This window comes from Molothrus ater, chromosome Z (genome assembly GCF_012460135.2).
Source record: "Molothrus ater isolate BHLD 08-10-18 breed brown headed cowbird chromosome Z, BPBGC_Mater_1.1, whole genome shotgun sequence".
NCBI lineage: Eukaryota > Metazoa > Chordata > Aves > Passeriformes > Icteridae > Molothrus > Molothrus ater.
The window spans coordinates 22,497,856-22,517,097 of NC_050511.2; positions in this window are offsets into that span (position 1 = coordinate 22,497,856).

The window sequence follows — 19,242 nt, forward strand, 5'->3', positions numbered from 1 at the left end:
AGTGTCCTGTTGGAATTTACAGTAATTTATATGAGATTATTCATTAAGTTCTCCAACAGTTTGGAGAAAACTCAGCATTTGGAAAAGTAAGGTTATTCAAAAGATAATGCACTCCAGCTCCAGATGCAATCCTGTCTGAGGTTGCTGTTAGGAGGCAACCAAGGCAGAGAAGCTGTACTGAGATTTTTCAAATACCATGATGCTCAAGCCTGGATCTGATCCCCAGAGCACCCACTGTTATCACTTGAAGGCTTAGCTCAGTTCTGTGGTTTTGTTATGCTGCTCTTCTGAACTGCCTGATAACCTAAGACTTGAACTGAGTGAATAAAGTGAAGGAAAATATTTTTCCTTCAAGTATTCTCATGAAACTCTAGCTGACTTCTAAACTCTGGTGTGGTATTGGATAGCTGAAGTACCTGGTACCCAGCCTAAGCTATCCAGCATACTGATGCAGTCTGTAGTAGGAGTATCTGAGTTTGAGAAGCGTTTGACAACATTCTCAGGCACAGGGTGTGATTCTTGTAGTGTCCTGCATGGGGCCAGGACTTGCACTTGATGATCCTGTTAGGTCCTTTTCCAACTCAGCATATGCTATGATCCTCTGATCTCTCTCTTTTCTCCAGCTGATCAAACTGGAGATGTTTTTCCAGATGATCAAACATTTTTCCAGATGATCAAACATCCTCCACATAGTGGATTCAAATTCTTAGAAGCCAACCCTCTGTTTTTGAGAGGATATGAAACATTAACTTAGGTCATAAGACACACTCCCTGCATAAGGTAATTCATCCCACAGAACACAGTTAAAACATATCCCAAGCCAGATATTTGTGGACAAAAGGTTTGCACTTGGTCTCTTTCAGATGAAGGCTGCTAATAGACAAGAGATTATCTCAATACATTACCTTTTTTACTTGATTGTGCCTTAGTTTCCTATGTAATTTTAAACTTTTTTTTTCCTTGAAGATTGGGGTTTTTTCCTCAGTCTTTTGGAGGTCTCCACTTGCTTTTATCTTGATGTGCTTCCTTCTCTGTTAGCTGTACTCTCCCAACTCTCTGATCTCCATCATCAAAATGGAGATGTTCCATTTTGAATAAAAAATTAATGCTTTCAGCAAATATTTTTTTTTTTCTTTCTGGGCAGAATGTAAAAAAATCTAAATATCATCATTCCAGGGTTGGTTCTATTTTTGCTGGGTTTTTTTGTTGTTGTTGTTTTGTTTTGTTTTGTGGGGTTTTTGTTGGGTTTTTTTGTTGTTGTTGTTTTGTTTTTTTTTTTTTTTCCCAAAAGACAACCATCATAAGATTCCAGATCCACATCTGTTAAGTATATACACACAGAATGAACAGTGAGCTGTTGAAAAACTTGCTATCAAAATTTTCTTAGTACATTGAGGTATTAGCTGATATAAAAAGCTTTTCACCTAACCTGGACACACTTGATTACACCATCAGTAAAAACAAATATAATTTTTCCAGTCAAACATAATGAGGTAAGGCAAGTCCATTCATTTCTGCTTAATAAGGATCAAAAATTGTTTTGCAAGTATACTGTTTTAGGTTTTTTTTCTTAAATCCTATCAGTGCAAATAAGCAGAAACCAATTAGGAGTTTATTAGTGTGTTAAGGTGTTATTAATTCTTATTATAATCTTATTCTTATATAATGAATCAATGTTTCTGCATTAGCCTTTGGTCCCTGATTAATCAACACACTTATATACAGACTTAACTTTAATTATGGGAACAGTCTTCTGAAGTTAGTCATGTGTTCAAGTGTGTAAATTATAAAATGCATATTATGTTTACAGTGTAACAGCTACAATACCAAAGACTCTCTGAAGCAAGGAACAATCCAAGCTGACATGTCTCCTACTGTTGGAACTTTTCAGAATATGAAGATACTTCCATTTCCTTTCCTGTCCCCCCGGCTGTGTTGGTAGGTAATAGTAGATAAATCCAGAACAACCTTGTGGGAAGAGCAGCAAATAAAACTGTGGCAGGCCCTAAAGCAGGGTGTCGGGAAGCAAAGACAAGTACACCATGCAATGGTGAGGGAGGAGGAGTGCCCATGGCTCACATCTGCTTGGAGCTCCTTGCACCACTGTGTGGCTCTGAGCCATCCACGTGTCAGAGTGAGCTGAGCAAGGAATGCCTTGAGCCTGTAGCACAGCAATGCATGGAGACAGCACTTGACAAAGAGCTCTGTCTGAACTGGAGGTAAGCAGATGTTTTTCACTGAGGTCTCCAGCCTGCAGCCCGTGAGGAGGACAAGCAAGGCTGAGTAGTGCCCATTGACCGACTCAGGTCAATGCCAGGCTGAGCCAGCTGCTCTCCAGCTGGCCCCGTGGAGCCCAGGGTCTGTAGCCTGGCTAGTCCTGACACAGGCAGCATGACTGTTCACAGGTTTTCTGTTCTGACACACTAGCACAGCCTGCTGCAGCCATCACATGGTAATTTTTCCCAGTCAGCAGTCAGAATAGTCAGATAGCAGTCAGACACAGATAGGCCTCTCTTTGGAGGCCTATCAGTGCCTCAGAGATATAATAACTACCTCAATTTCATGGAGATATGAACTTCTCTGGAGCTGGTCTGAGACTGGGGAAGTTGCTCTTCAGTCATGCCAGGAGCCAGGGAGCATGTCAAAACTCAATGGTATTTGCTCGGTGTGAAGAGTGCTTTCTAGAGTTTTTCCTTCTCTATGTGAATACACAACAAACTAAAGAAAATCAAACTTCTCTCAACAACTTCAAGAGCTTACCAGATCATGAAGCACAATCATACAAGTCTCTCTCTTTGGCAGAAGAGTGTGGCATATGAACAATATACCAGAACTGTTAATTTTATTTTTCATCTGTTCTGGTAACTGGGTGTCAGAGCAGAACACAGCAACGTTAAGTCTATCTCAGCTCCCTAGAGGAATGAGGTGGGATTAATTGTCATACAAACATTCCCATCACAGTTACATGGGGCTTGTTTCTGCATATAAAGAATCAATATGCTCTTGTAGCAACTTCTACAGCCTCACTTGATCACCTAACTTAGTGTCTGAATTGGACATCCCTTTCTATCTTTAATTAACTGTCTGAACTGATAATGCTGGCCATCCAGTGCTCTGTAGGGGCTGAGTTGGCTGAATCATCATCTCAGGTGCCATCTCTCTCTGCTCACACCACACCTTTTACTGGGCAAACACACTCCTAACTAAGGCATCTCACTCAAGTGTGCCTTGCATCATCCCTATAGTTCTGTATGGAGCAGTGCTAATGTACCCAGGGACATGCCTTAAAGTGTTTGTCCTCAAACTTTGGGATTAATACCAGTAATTTGTGCCTAAATCTTAACCATTACTGTGCTTTAATTTGCCAGATACAAGGCAATATTGTATCTTTCTAACAATCTTCTGTCTTGTTGATAAGCCTTCCCTATGGCCTCCTTAAACTAGCTCAGGTTAAATATATATACACTATTTTAAAATAAGAAGCTTTAAGAAGAAGGAGATCAGAGTCTATATTACTGTGGCATAACGTATATTCAGCAGTGCCAAATGTAAGCAGGGAGCTTATTGCTGTGGGATGCACAGCACCATGGCAGCAGCTTGCCTTTTATGTGAGCCAAGTGCAGTGTCCCTCTCCTGCACAAGACACTCTCCAGTGTGACAAGTCTCTGTCCTGAGCCCAAGCAGGCTGCAGCACTGACCTTCAGATTTAAGAGAACTGCAGTATGAGGACTGAGGAGGCTTAGAGAACTTTTTGAAGTGTTAGAGCAATCAAAGGCTGTAGAAAGGTCTCACAGGTTGATTCAGAGCATCCAGTGCAGCTTCACCCTCTTCACTTAATTGACAACAGACTCAGAGGGAAAAGCTTGACTTTAATCAGGATCAGTGTGCTTCCCAATATACTCATATATCTCTGAAGTGTCCATTTCTCATATGAATCTTATTATTTTTCCATCTCATGCTCTTTCATCTATAAAGAATAGAAAGTCCTTGACTGTAGGGTCAATCTTCTTCTATTTCCTCCCCATGGATGCGTATGGCATGACATTTATAGTTGCACACTCTTATGTGCTTACTTACATGGATGGGAAATCAGTGCCTAGGCTGAGACATACCTGGAAGTGTGTTCCTACTTCAAGTCCATTTCCTGCCTACACCCATCTTCTTTTTTGGCTATTTCTGATGATTTCATTCCAATACTATTTTTTGTTTCTAATGTCTTTTCACCGCTTCCATCCATTCCAGTACCTATTTCTTCTCTAGGCTTCCTGATCATCTTCATTTCCCACACAGAGGTGGCAGCATAGGGGTTACTTGTAGTTTTTTTTTCTTTTTTCTTTCTTTTTTTCTTTTTTTTCTCTTTTTCTTTTTTCCCCTGTCTCCACTATGTGTTTTTCTTCTTTTAGTTATCCCTTCTGAATCACTTTTCTGTTTTGGACTTTTCAGAACCATTATCCTCTGAATTGTCTTTGCTCTTGACTATTCAACACCCTCTGGGCTGACTCAGCCCAGGCTGTGTGGGAATTGATTGGGAATGAATCAGCAGCTCAGTGCTCAGAAGGGAATTAACAATCTATTTACTCTCAGATGATTCCTGTCTCTCCACCTCCATCTCCAGTGACCATTTTCCAAATAAAACTATTTATAATCTTCAGATATATGAACAGGCAGAGCTCTAGAGAGGGGCTGTAAAAGTTACGTTAAGGCAGTAGGTGGCTGAAACCATTAAAAGTTTCAAGTGGCAATAGCTAAAATTAGTCCAAGTGGAGAGAAGATTATTAGCTAGGAGACTTATGGGTCCTACGCAGCAGGTGGTCTGTTTCCAGAAATCAAAATGTTCTAAAACCCAGCAAATATCTTTCACATTCAAGTGTTATTTTTACCCAACTCCAATTACAAAAATGGTCTTTCCTCATGCTGAAGTATCAGAAAGCAGTAAGAGCAACAAGTACATATACAGGGTGGGAACTTTTATGTCATACAAAAACTTTTTGTGATAGTACTTCATTTGAGTTCTTAATTTCAAGCACAAAGACCCTTTACAGACACATACTTGGAGCAGCCAAAGGATGAAAACTGCAGAATATGCAGAAACTGTTCTTCAGCAAAGTTCTTCCTCTGCCTCTGGGGAAACACTCTTGTTAGTCGGATGCTTCTTAATTTTTTTCCATTGATTAAATTTAGTGTATGGTCAGTGTTGCTGTCCCCACAACAGTGGATGCATGAACACGAGGGAATATATCCTCCACTGTTGGCAAGGGGAATAAAACAGAAGCTAGTCTAGTAAAGTCTTACAATGGCATAAAGGTGATACAAGCACATTGATTCTGCAGAGGAGAAAAGAGGAGAAGATTCTCCATGTTTATTTCTGTAAGAGCTGTAGTCTGAATTTGCCTGATGCCCCTCTAGTGAGGTCTTACCCTTTTTTGTGATGTGATTGGAATGAATTTGTTCTGTTTTGTTCCCCTTTAAAATTACTGATTGCAGTAATTTTAAAGGAGAACAGAAGCAATTAGAAAAAAAAGAGCCTTGTCATTTCCCTGAGTATTTAGACTTAAAGAACAAGATGTTCATCCTTGAAAAATGCTTCTTGAAAATTCAACTAGACTCTTCTGCTTCACTCACTGTTCTTTGCCTCAGATGAACACTTGTCCATGACTGGCCTGTTATTACAGTCCTGCCAAATTAAACAAATTGAAGGAAGGGTACAAAACATAACAACAAAGCTGGAATATAAAGCATTTGATTTGAGGAAGCATCCTTTGATTTGCGAGGTGAAGGCTCCAAATGCTTGTTTACCTCAAAATACTCTCCTTTTGGCACCTGGCAAACAATAAGTTTTTAACTGGTCTAATTTGAAACGGACCTTTACTGTTAGTTTTAGAAGAGTAACCTCTTTTTAAACATGGCGTCACAGGCCTGCTACAGAAGAATGTGGGAGACCAAGCCAGCATAAATGGCTAATAACTCAATTGTTTTAAATAAAAATATACCACAGGAGAACCACTTGCTTGACTTCCACTTTTAAAATTATTTCCATGTGAATAGAAAGCAGCTTAAGAGAGCTGTGACTACAGAAGGAAAAGAAGACAAGATGGTGTGGATTTGTGACAGATTTTGTGATGGCCACCAAGTTAAGTAATGCACTGACTTAAGAAAAGTTTAGCTGGTCCTTCAGCTACCAGTTGTTCATCATTAGATGTCAGTAAAGAGAAATACTAGGGTTTTTGAAGCAAAAAAATAATTTCTTACAGGTAAAATCTGTTTCAGTAGGGTTTACATTTTGGGGGCAGTGGTTTCAGTTAATAACAACTGAGCTTTTCTGAGCAATCTCTGGAGAAGAAAAATTCAGCTTCTTAGACACATACTGACCTACTAAGCAAATGTCTTGATGGCTGGAAATAGAGTGTATTTTAGGATAAAGAAAATAAGATGTCTTACTATTTGCTTCTTCATCTTCACAACAACAATTCCTTTTCAAACATCATTATAGCAAGATTGTCTAGCTCTTGCACATATAGATTAGTAATGAAAATGCGTCCTGAGACAATCGGCTAAGGCTTCCCACTGACAGCGCATTTCAGCATCACATAATCTGATTCTCTTGTACACTGGTTACTGAGAAACAAAATTAAACGAAACAGCTATGAATTAAAAAACCCTAGAGCTGTTTTTTCTGCACACAGGATAGACATTTCCATTCTACAGAACAATCAATTGCATTAGCCTTTTGCTTGGTCATAGTCCTGGTGCAGTGGGAGACTCATTCTAGTCTCCTTTCTTCTGCCTGAACTGGTTTTGGGGTTTGTTTGTTTGGTTGGTTTTTGGTTTTGTTTCTCTGGGGGGTTTTGTTTGTTTGTTTTTTGGGTTTGGGGGGGTTTATTTGTTTGTTTGGGGTTTTTTTTAAGTGGATCATCTGTTCTTCATATCAAATTCATAAGAGAAAAATGTTTTCAGTCTTGGAATTTTAAATCACTTTATCTCCCTCTTCTGTTTCCTTAGTATTCTTGTTAGTTCTAACTTTGGAGATAGATTTGGTATTAAGACAGAGAGTATGTTGAAGTAAGGAGTTATGTGGCCAGTTAGGGAGACTGGATACACTTAGTGCTTAAGGATACACCTTTGGAGCTGAATCCTTTGGTGCTCATTTGGCTTTGGTTTTCTGCAGCCACAGCAGGGCAGTGTGATGGGAAGCTTTGCAAAATCTCACACAGAGGTCTCCTGAGGCCCACTGTCTCAGACCCTGGTGGGAGGCAGGGACCCGTGTGTGGCCATAGTAAAAGCCAAATAAGATGAAGCAACTATTTTCCATAATATGTTACTGGGGCTAAAGTTCCAGACTAGGCTGCACAAATATGAATCCATCTTCTCTTAATAAGGGCTCAACTTCTGTCAGCACAGAGCCTGGCCTGGATTTTCTGAAGCATTTGATGAAAAGTGGCATAAAAGAAGACTCAAATGGAGAAGTAAATCAGAGCTCCACTGGTGGTGATTATCATGCTTGGGAAGGAAGAGGGGCAGAAAACAAAAATAGGCCTTAGCTGTGCAGAGGGGAAAGGAAATTTAGCACCATGGAGTCTAAAATATCTTTTTCTGTACCTGAAGCATTGGGGCATAAAAGAGCTGTCTGTCACATGGCCCATTCTGAGCCTCAGGAAGTTGCGCTGTGCTTCACACCAAGTTCTCCAGTTCTGAGGAATGACAGAGTAATTGGGAGGTCATGCCTCTCTCATGCTATTTTTCAAAATAGGAGTGAATTTTTTTTTCCCAAATTGATGATCAAGACTGACTCAGACTGCCTGGCATTTCAATGATATTGGGAAGCTGGCCGCTGTAGAAGCTAACAACTTTACTCATTAGTAGAGTAAAGATATTTTTGCCACTGTTCCTGGAACACATTCAGAAACATTACCATACACCAAAATACTTAAATAGTACAATGTACTCAGAATATCTTTTAGATAACAGCAGCTGGAACCAACCAAAACCTATTAGAGACTTGCTTAACAGATGGAAGTCCTGGACCCCAGTCCATAATTACTGTCCTCAGCTCAGTGGATCTGGTCACAGATTTACCCCTCAGATCTTTCAGTCTATGACTAACAGAAAAGAGGATGAGACTACCAGGATCTCCTGTGCATATTTTTCCTTCTGGAAGTATGACACAGTGTCTCTTCTTGCATATCCTATTATACTTGTTTTTCAGGACAGGTAATGATCACTGTTGTTATCTGTCAAAGAATGATATAAACTGCTGGTGCAAGTGCCCATCACTGACACACAGAGAACCTCACTACCACTTTTGCTCCACCAAAAATATTCAGTCATGACTAGCACAGGCAGACACCCTGGGTGCCACGTACTGAAGAGTGGCCTCATTGGCAGTGTTGTCTGTGGCACAGACGAAGGAAATAGGATTCGTCTGGAACACATAATTTTTGGCTAATCCCAGCTATTAGGCATCAGTGGCTTCCGTCCATAAGGCTTTTTTAATTTTATGTGAAGGATCAGGCTGGTTTAGGAATAGCAAAGTCATATATGAGCTGGAAAATTATCTTTCCCTCTCCCCCTTCTATATGGGGCACTGCTGTGAAAGCATAAAGGTGGGTGAACTGCCAGTGAACTGACATAGATTTCCCTTTCAATACCACTGACAGGATATTCCTCTTGTAATCTCACCCACTTCTGGCAAAACTATTTTTCCAAAATTGTATAGCTTCAGCTAAATGATGTATGTTTACTAGCCTGTTCTTCATACAACATATCAAAAAGGAAAACAAAAGTTGCCATTTTCTCTTACAAATAACTTTTTCTTTCTCTAAAGACAAATGCAGCACAACTGTCCCAACTGAAGGCCATAAGTGAGTAAAATAAAATGAGCTTCTCAAGAACTCTGAGATAACACCAACATCAATAACACCATGGGCTGAGATCCTTCAAATCCCTTCCCCCATGAAGAATAGCAGAGAAAACTGGGTGGCAAAAGTGCACCCAGTCTTGGGTCCTGACAAAAACTTTCTGTGCAGTTCAATTCTTCTTGTCACATATTGCCCTGGTATAGAAAATAGGTGACCAGAAACTAAGTTTATTCTTGAAAAAAATCTATTCTTTACAAATGTTTTAATTGGAAAATACACATCTCTCATCTCCAAAATATCCAGATGAAAGAAGGAACTGTGACTCCACTGCTATTTCAGAATAATTTCAGTGATTTGTATGCTGTTCCAGGAACCTATAGCAGAGCCCTGGGACAGTCACGGCGGTGCAAGAGTGTTGGAAGACAGAAGCAGAGCCCAGAATAACCCTGCCCTACCTGAAGAAAAAGAGAAAAACCCCTTAGGTAAGAATATATAGTTACACATGCATAGGATGGGAACAGTAATGCATGGCAGCAGTAGTTCAGGAATGGGTCTGTTGGTTTCACTGTTTCATAATCTGTATTATACAAAAGGGAGTACATTTTATAGGAGTACATAAACATAAGTAAGAATTCTGGGCAAATGCTCTTCTTGACTCAGTACTAGTAGGTCTCTATTTCTTGTATTAGTCAGTAGATGTCAGGAAAAAACCAAACTACAAAAAGAGTACAGCAGCTGGGAAGCATACAGAAAATGAAAAGTTGCTGTTCAGAGGTGTGGAAAGATAACTTGTGAGAAAACAGATTACAAATCAGATTTATGCAAAGATGATATTGTACAGAGACACAACGATGTAAATAAGTATCTACAAAAGGGAAGGAAATAGATCTTTCTGCACGTCACTTGCTTATAGCATAGCAAGAAGATTTACATTTGGCACAAGGAAAAAATCTGGAGCCACAAGGAACATCAAGTACCAGATTGCTTTTCAGAAAGCTTATAGAATTTAAAATTTTATTGGACAAGAGAACTTTCCTGAGCAAAATTATTGTGAAGTCTGCACACCATCCTTAAAGACAGTGGCCCTAAAAATAGCCCCAAAATATTGCCACAGATCATGTAAGATGATGGTTAAGACTGCCTTAATATTTTTAGAAGGAATTCCAAGGCAACCTCTTAATATTTACAGAAACAACTGTAAGAAGATGCAGAGCAATGTAAATCCACATGAGAATGGAGTCATTAAAGGAGAATTAAAATGACAGAAAAAATGAGAAGCATAAGATAAGTTAGTGAAGGTGCTATCAGAGATTTAGAATCAGCTTTTAGCAACGCATGAAGGCATGAGGTTAGAGGTTAGAGGCAACACATGAAACACAGCATTTTTTTTTTCCATTTTGTCTCCTCTTTGTATACAGTGTGTTTTTCCCATGGCTGGGAAAGCTAAAATAACAGAGAGAGGGAAAGATGACATGTTTTCCATCCTCCAGAAAAGGTTCAGGGTACCAACAGGAGTCCAGCTTTAGGCAGTGTAAATAAACCAGGATAAGCATCTCTTTGCCAGTGGTCTGCAGCTGCAGCATAATCTGAATGGGCTGTGTCAGACAGGACTGTGACAGACATCTCTGCATGTGCCCATCACTCACTAGAAAATAACTGTTACTCCTGGACTGGCTCAGCAATTTCTCCTTTGCTTCATCTGTCCCTTTGCTAAGACACTTTTAGAGCTCTGAAAAATCAGCAGACACAGCACCCTTTGGAACAGGTGTCCCATGGTAATTTTGTAGGTGAAGGGACAGATCCTCATGGTGGCAAGCAAGTACTGAGCCTCAGCTGGCCCCAGCTCCCTGCTAGGTTCATAGCCAGTGTTCCTCAAGGCTAGGCTAATGCCACCTGAGCTGAGGAAATTAATAAATTTTGGACAGACTTTCAGAACAGTCTAGGTTCTGACAGCAGGAGTCCAGTTGCAGACCTCTAAGCAAAGATTTTCATAAGGAAAGAAGTGAGTGTTCCTTATGTCCTCAGAGCACCTGGGAAGTCTGCAAAGCAGTGGTTGGCTCTGAGCTGCACTTGTTCAGATAGCAACACAGATAATGGGGTGAGGTACAAAGCCATTGGTATCTTTTTGGAGATGAATGAGCCCTGAGCCACTCACTTTACAGTTTCAGCTCTCCTCCTCCTTCCTGGATGGAAGTCAGAGCAACCAGCTCCCAGGCTGCAACGGATTTGCTTTCTCCTAAAGAAGCTCTTGGTTGCTAAGCAGTATCTATGTGGGCATCAGACCTCCAGAAAATCTTGGGGATCTGCCTCACCAGAATGTCATGGTGAAGCTCAAACATCCCACTGAGATGTGATTACATGCAAAGTTTCCATTATATAGTGCTAATTTTACTGCGGCAGCTTAAAATAATTTTTGAAGGGGTTACAAAGGATACTTTTGTTACAAGCATGGGCAGGTGGATTCAGCATGGTGATCAATGGTATAAGGTCTAGTTGGAAGCCAGTAAAACTTGGTCATTCCAGGAATTCAATACTGGGTCCAACATTGTTCAACATCTTTATTAATGAATAGGATGAGAGGTAGAGTATACTTTCAACAAGTGTGCCAATGACACACAACTGGAGGATATGCTAGAAGTAAGGCTGCTGGCCAGAGGGACCTTGACAATCTGGAGAACTGTGGTGAAAGAAACATCAACTTCAGTGAGGGGAATTGCAAAATCCTGCCCTGAGGGAGGAACAAGCACCAGTGTATGCAGGGAACTGGCTGACTGGAAAGCAGCTACACAGTAAGGGACCTGTGGGTCCTGATGATCTCTCAGGACTGCAGACCTCCACTGGAAACACCACCTCTGTGCCAAGCCTTGGCTGGCTAAGGCCACTGGAGTGGGTGCCACTGGAGACATCCAGCCTTCCTCTGCCTTCCCTGGATGCCTCCTTCAGTATCCTTTGCTTGCTTAAGTTGTGGTGCTTTTGGGCAAGGAACAGAGCAGGTAGGGGTCTTGAATTGTGAACGAGCTGAGAAAGATAGGGAGGGGGGTGGGCAGTGCTTGGGGCTGGCTGTCCCACAGGCTGCTTCTGTGGCCACTTTTCATCCTTCAAAGAAATTATTTGTGAATCTTTTGACTCTCTTCTCCCACCTTTTTCTGGGTCGTTCTTTGCTTTTCTATTTGTAGTGCCAAGAAATCTCTAAACATCCCTCTTGGCAGGACATGGTTTTGGGTGCTGAGAACAGCCAGGAGCTGAGCAGCCCTGCCGCAGCAGCCACCACCAGGCAGCTGCAGTGGGCAGGGCTCACTGCAGTGGAGCTCCAGCTGCCTGAGCCACATCAGAAGTGCAGCCCTTGTTGCTGAGGGATGCTTCTGCACCTTCTGCCTGCACTGCCCCCCACAGTGATGTGCTGTGACAGCTGTGACAGCCTGCAGGCAGCCTTTCAGCCACGTCCTGCACTCTGCAAGGGCAGTCAGCAGCTTCATGGAGCCCGCCATCAACCTGGCCTCCTGCTGGAAAAAGGCTGTGGCCAGGGAGCAGGTGGGAGTAGAACCCTGCAGCAGCACTACACCCTGTGCCAAAGGCCCCAGCCCCTGCAGGGAACCCACCACTGGGAGAAGGGGCTTTCAGGGAGGCGCCAAGCGGCTCCACGGTGTCCCAGTGCCTCTGTCCAGCAGACCACAGGGTAGAGTGCAGCCAGGCCAGCAGATGAACCTGACAGCTGCTATGACCTGCAGTGGTGAGAGGAATTTGAATAAAGATGCAGAAGCTTTTGGATAGCATTTGCTTCAAAACCAAAGCACAAGCTACTGCAGGGAATGCTTTCCAGTTTCTCCCCTCTCTCTCTCAGCCACCAGGCCAGAACTGTCTAAGTATCTCCAGCATCTGCTGTGCCACCTGTCCTGAAGACCTGTGAAGCAGGGTCCCCTGGACAGAGTCCATGCTGACAGCCTTCTCCTTGCTGGACCCTCTTTGCAAACAAATAGCTCTTTTCATCCTCCAGTCACAGCTCTCCAAGCCTTTTCCAGACACTTTTCTAAAACAGAAGCCTGGCTATTGCAGCTCCAAACATTGTGTGAGGCCTTCACAGGGCTAGGAGGCAGGAAACATCAGAAAAATTTTTGTTACTTTGAGGGTGACAGAATAATGGTACATGTTACTCAGAGAGCTGGTATGGTCACCATCCTTGGAGATCTTCAACAGCCACCTGGACATCATCCTGGGCAGCCAGTAACAGTGCCCCTGATTGTCAGAGAGGCTGGACAAGATGACCTACAGAGGTTCCTTACAACCTCAATAACCAATTTGTGATTCTATGATACAGGTGATGGACCGTGTACATTGGTAGATCTTTGGGATTCAATAGGATATGGCCCTCTATTCCAAAGCAGAATATATAATGAAAGATATAGACCCATCTTTTTTGAGCTACTGAGTAACTCAGAATTATATGGCTTAGCAACATTACCCTGTCTTCTCTGGTTGCCCTGAAAGTTCCACTCAGCCTTTTTTTTTAATTAAATGCTCTTCCCCTTTCCTCAATCTTAGTTACAAGAACTAATGAGCTGGCATAAAATTGTCCAAATATTCATCATTTGCACCAGGGTCATTCCAAGAATGCAATCAGAGGAAAGTGTTTTAAGCATTTGTCAGTCCTTGTGAAGCCATACTTGCATGATATACTCCCACACATGCATGCTTTGACTGCAGATTAGAAAAGGAGAAAGTGAGAGTGCTTCTCACATTGCTGCAGTCACTGAATTAGATACTTGCAGAAACAGAAATCAGCGCTGTCACTACAGCTGAAGGAGAAATATGAGAGAAAATCTAAGACTTGCTATGGCTACTAGTTTCCTTACTTGTAGATGTTGTATCTGCTGGCTGTAGATAGAGTCACAGAATTATTAGAATCATTAATATTGAAAAGGATCAAGTTCAAACATCAACCCAGAACCACCATCATGTTCACCACTAAACCATTTCCCCAAGTGGCACATCCACATATTTTTAAACACTTCCAGGGATAGCTACTTCACCATTTTCCTTAGCAGCTTGTTCCAGTGTTTTACCATGCTTTCCATGATTTTTTTTTCCCCTAATACCTTATCTAAACTTCTCCTGGCACAACTTACGGCCATTTTCTCTTGTCCTACCACTGGTTACTTGGGAGAAGAGACCAACCCCCACCTGTCTATAGCCTCCTTTTGCAGAGTCGTAGAGAGCAATGAGTTTTCCCCGAGCCTCCTTTTCCCATGCTAACACCTCCATCTCCCTCAGCTGCTCCTCATCAGATTCACACCACTGGCCTCAGCCCATGATCCAGCCTGTCCAGATCCCTCTGCAGAGCCTTCCTGCCCTCCAGCAGATCAGCACTCCCACCCAGTTGGTGCCACCTGCAAACTGATTGAGGGTGCACTCGATCCCTTGTCCAGGTCACTGATAAAGATATTAAACAGGACTGGCCCCAGTACTGAGCCTGGAGAACACCAGGTCACCGAAGCAGCCCTGGTAGTTACCAGCTGGATGTATCTCCACTCACCACCACTCCAGGCCCAGCCATCCAGGAGGTTTTTAAATGATGAACAGAGCACCTGCCCAAGCAATCAGCTCTCAGTTTCTCAAGGATAATGCTGTGGGAGACAGTGTCAAAGGCTTTAGTAATGTCCATGCAGACTACATGCACAGGCCCTCCCTAATCTGTGGAGCAGGTCACCCTGTCACAGAAGGAGATCAGGCTGGTCAGTCAGGACTTGCCTTTCACAAACCCCTGCTGGCTGGGGCTGAGCCCTCGCTGCTCTGCACACACCATGCCATGGCACTCAGGATGAGCTGCTCTGTGACTTTCCCCAGTAGTGAGGTCTGGCTCTGGTCTGATGCTCTCCCAAACCTCCAAGTGGGTGTCACATTTGCCAACCTCTGGTCACCTGGGACCTCCCTGGCTAACTAGAATTCCTGGTAAATAAATGATAGGAGCTAGCTTGGTTAAGCTCTTCCACTAACTGCCTTGTGTGGATCCCATCTGGCCCCATGGATTTATGCAGGTCTTAGTATGCAAGTCTTAGTGGCATAACTGTCACTGATGGTTCCCTCCTGGATTATGTGGATTCATTCTGCTCCCTGTCTCTGTCCTCCAGATTCAGAGATCTGGGTACCTTAAGGACAACCAGTCTTGTAATTAAAGACTGAGGCAAAGAAGGCAATAAGTACCTCATCCTTCTCCTTATCCTTTCTCACTGTTTCCCCCACAAACAACTAAGGATGGAGATTTTCCTTAGGTCTCCTTCTTTTGTTGCTGATGCATTTCTCAGTTGCCCAGAGAACTTGTGGATGCCCCACCTCTGGAAGTGTTCAGGGCCAGGTTTGATGGGGGACTCATCTCATGAATAGCATTCCATTCCAGGGTTGTTGGAAAGAGATGATCTTTAAGATCCCTTTCAAACCTTTCTGTGGTTCTATGACTCATTATCTGCCAGCTTCTTGTTGTGACTTTGCAGCTGCCCACTTGGAAAACCAGTAGCAGGTAATAATCAGTGGGCTGTACCGGGCTGGGGAGTTTTTTGGTGATGTGGCCCCAGGGAGGCAGCACACTTCCCTATGTGTTGGGTTCAGTAAGCACAAAAGACCCTCTGTTCCCCTCAGAAGGGAGACACCAGTGACTACCCCTTTTTTTTTCCTTCTTTTTTTTTCCCCTTAATTAAGGTGATCATGGTGGAGGGGATTGGTTGCCCTGCCCTAGGAAATCCCTCCAACCTGGATGGACATTCATACACACATTGTGTTTTCCCTAGTCCTTGAATTCCAGAGTCCCACACCTATTGTATAGGGCACCTGGTGAAGTGAGATAGGTCAGGAGAGGATTTGCCTTCCATCCCAAGCAGAACCTCATTTCAATTCCCCACTGTCTCTGATGCCCACTCCTTCTGCCTGGTGGTGAGAGGATAGAGGATCCATTGCTTCTTGTAATGTGGATGGCAGATGCGTTTGTCCAAGGGGTGGTGTCCAGTTCTACCAGACAATCTCCTTCTCAGAGGCCCCAGCACTTCCCAGCCTTTCTCCTTTTCATTCCAGCTCTGCCACCAGGCTGAACAGACTGTCCACATGATCACTTCTCACACATGTGTTTTCTCTGCTGCCCTCTAAGAGCAGTGTCATGCTCTGGCCCTTCCTGCAGCTTGTGACCTGGACAGCTCCATGCTTCTGTGGGAGCTCCATCTGGGCCACCCCATCCTTTTGGTGCACAAAGAGGGTGGTCTTTTGGCTGAGTGGAAACCAAGCTTCTTCAGTGAGAATGATGACCACCAGCTAAGCTAAGTGTTTGAGCTGACAGTCCTCAGCACCTACCCTGTACACCTTTCCTTGTGAGCTGCTGCACCATGCTCTGGTTGCTTGCACTCCCTGGGGGTGGCTTTTGTACGTGTGGGGGCCACTGTCACTCTTACTGCCACCTACTCTGAGTCAGAGCTGCCTGTGACTCAGGGCTCCACTGCTTCCTCCATTGCTCAGGGCAGAGGGGGCTGGTGTGCCTCTCTCTGCTCTGGTTTGGAGGTCTTGCCAGTTTAAGAAAGCTCCTCTTGCTCGTTTGGCCAAATCCTTGCCTCCAGAGCACATCTGTCCATGCAGTTTGCCTTGGAGTCTTCCAAGATATTAATATTGGTGGGAGCAAGGACATTTTAAGCAGAGTATAAACATTCAAAAGCTAAAAGCAGGCATGTATGGTTGAATCCATGAAAGGTAGAAGGGATTGAACAAGTTATTGATTGATTTACCACACCACCAAACCAACCAACCAGTCTTTGATAGTCACAAGCAGGCACAATTCAGTGGGGAGGATGTACCATATACTCTGGTACCATACCAGAGCTGTCCTGGATTCATAGTACAAGCACCTTCCCCACCTGGGGGAGAACAGAGAAGCTTATAGAAGGGATTATAGAAGGCTAGTTGCACACCACAAGTCAAGAATGTCCTTAAAAGTCTTTTTTTTTAATTAAAAAAAGCCTGCTTGTCACAGCTGAACTGTGCAAATTTCAGTAAGACATGAAAAACAATAATTGCACTCTCATAGAATTACAGCAAGAGACATGTTGCTGTGAAATTGCTGTAAGCCAAGTACACATCACAGGCAGTTGCCATTTTCAGCTGTGTTCAGGAGCTGTTGCTTGGTGGGGACTAGCTGTTCCACGTGCCAGCACATTCTGCAGTCTTTCTGCTACCTGATTTGGAACTTGGCATTCTGACATTCCCAGTTTTCTTTTACCCTAAGTATAGGATACAAGGGCTGAGAGGCGTGATTTCACAGCCTACCCTGCTGCACCTCTGCAGGGCTAAGGAGGTGGAACTGCACTCCAGCATCACTGTCATTTTCAGTGGCTCCTTTGGTGGCAGTCCCAAGGAAGCAGCAGGATCCAGAATGGCTGTTATACAGTTCTCAGCTGGAGTGGGGTATCCAAGGAACCAGACTATGTAAAGCCATAGTGTGGGAACAGTTGCTCTGGATTAATTTCTGTGCCAAAAGTCTGACAAAATGTTTGCTTTTCCAATGCACACACATATGATCCATAGGTTTCCAATTAATAGATCTAATTAACTGCACATTGAAAAGAAGAGTTCATAGAATCATTTAGGTTGGGAAAGATCTCTAATATTACCAAGTCCAACCTTTGATCATCACCTTGTCAACTCGACCATGGCACTGAGTGCCACCTCCAGTCATTAATGTGCTCTTACATGTCTGTTACAAGTTGACAAAAATAAGACCTGGTCCAAACATCAAGCATATCTCTCTTATTCACTCCTTTCTTTGTGCAATAAAAGTCAGCATTCACATCTTCCTTGGTAACATCTGTAATACTCAGTAATATCTCCATGCTTTTGCTTCCCTGTGGAATATTTAAATGTTTACACATGTGTGGCGCCAGTCATTGATTTTATTTATTTTGGCTTCCTCTTGATTGTTGCAGCCTTTAACCCATTACTTCATAATCTTTAATGTCTTCCATAACCACTGCACTACTGATAACAGAGCTGCCTAGCAGCTACTATATGAACAGAGCATGTGTACCACCTTAAAACACAGAAACTAAACTGTAAAAGGCAGATAACTATTTTAAGCTTTGAAAGCTAAAGCTAGTCTGCTTAATTCAAGATCAAAATTATACTAGTTAAGGGAAGAGTTTCAATAATGTGAAGATCTTAAATTATTTCTAGTCTTGTTTGAACAACAGTGTAAAAATTATGCCAAAGACAGAGCTCTGTATAAATTCTTGGGATTTCTTGTAACTCATTTTGCTGTTAGCAGAGATCTTGCTTTTTTTAAAGATGAGAAATGCACTACAAAGTGGTTGAAAAGACAGCATTTGGTAACAGAACACCAAATGTTTCCTTACAGTGGGCCACAACCATGAAGTACTTGTTAGAGTAGCTGGGGAAGATGACCTTTCTAATGGTTTGGTGTTTTTCCCTGGTAAATTCAGTGTGACTTACCCACCTATGTCCTTCTAACTGAACTGTTAACTTTGGGCATGATCTAAAATGCAAAGTAAACTTCTCCAGCTTGAATGTCTTCTGAATGCAGCAGGAATATTGTTCCGATGGATACTAACTGCTATGCTCCTTCTAAACGGTTTCCAGGGTCCAGCATCTGTGGGAGAACAACTGGAAGTAAAGCTGGTGGCATTTTTACACCATGCAGGTGTCCTAGAAATCTCACACTTTGAGCAATTGTTTGATTTATTGCTCTTTACTTGCCCAAATGAGCCACATATGATCAGCACACCCAGTCTATTCAGATTCCACTGAAGTTACTGAATGTGTGCAAAAATAACTGCAGTGCCAGGCAGCAAGGCTGAGTCTTCTGCATTGAAATCACAGAACACACCACCAATTTGTGCCAGAGAAGCATATTATAGATGTATATGGCCCTGAGTTAAAATGTAAATTTTTCAGTTGGGGCTTAGGGACACTATTTATTATTTGCATTTATTTGTTTGTTTGTTTGTTTGTTTGTAACACCCAAGAAATGCCCCGGTTTAATCTGCTTTTATAATCTAGAAAGTAATGCTTCTTCTGTACCTGGGTAGGCTGTGTTTCTGTGTAGCTCTGCTGTGGTCAAAGCACAGAAAGTTCTTTACTTATCACAACACACATTCTTTGGTTTAAAGGAAGCCCTCACTTGATACGGGAAATAGTGACACATTATTTCCTAAGCACTAGCAGTCATTTATTAGTTATTTACACTGCTAGTTGTACATCTTGTTCAAAATATTTTTATTAATATTTGTTTCAGAATAAAACCCTTCATGGGAAATGAGAATGATACTGGTAGCCAGTGTGGGACAAGTAGATGCTGTTGGAATAGATGCAAAGCACCCTTCTCTTGTTATAAAGTATTCAGAGA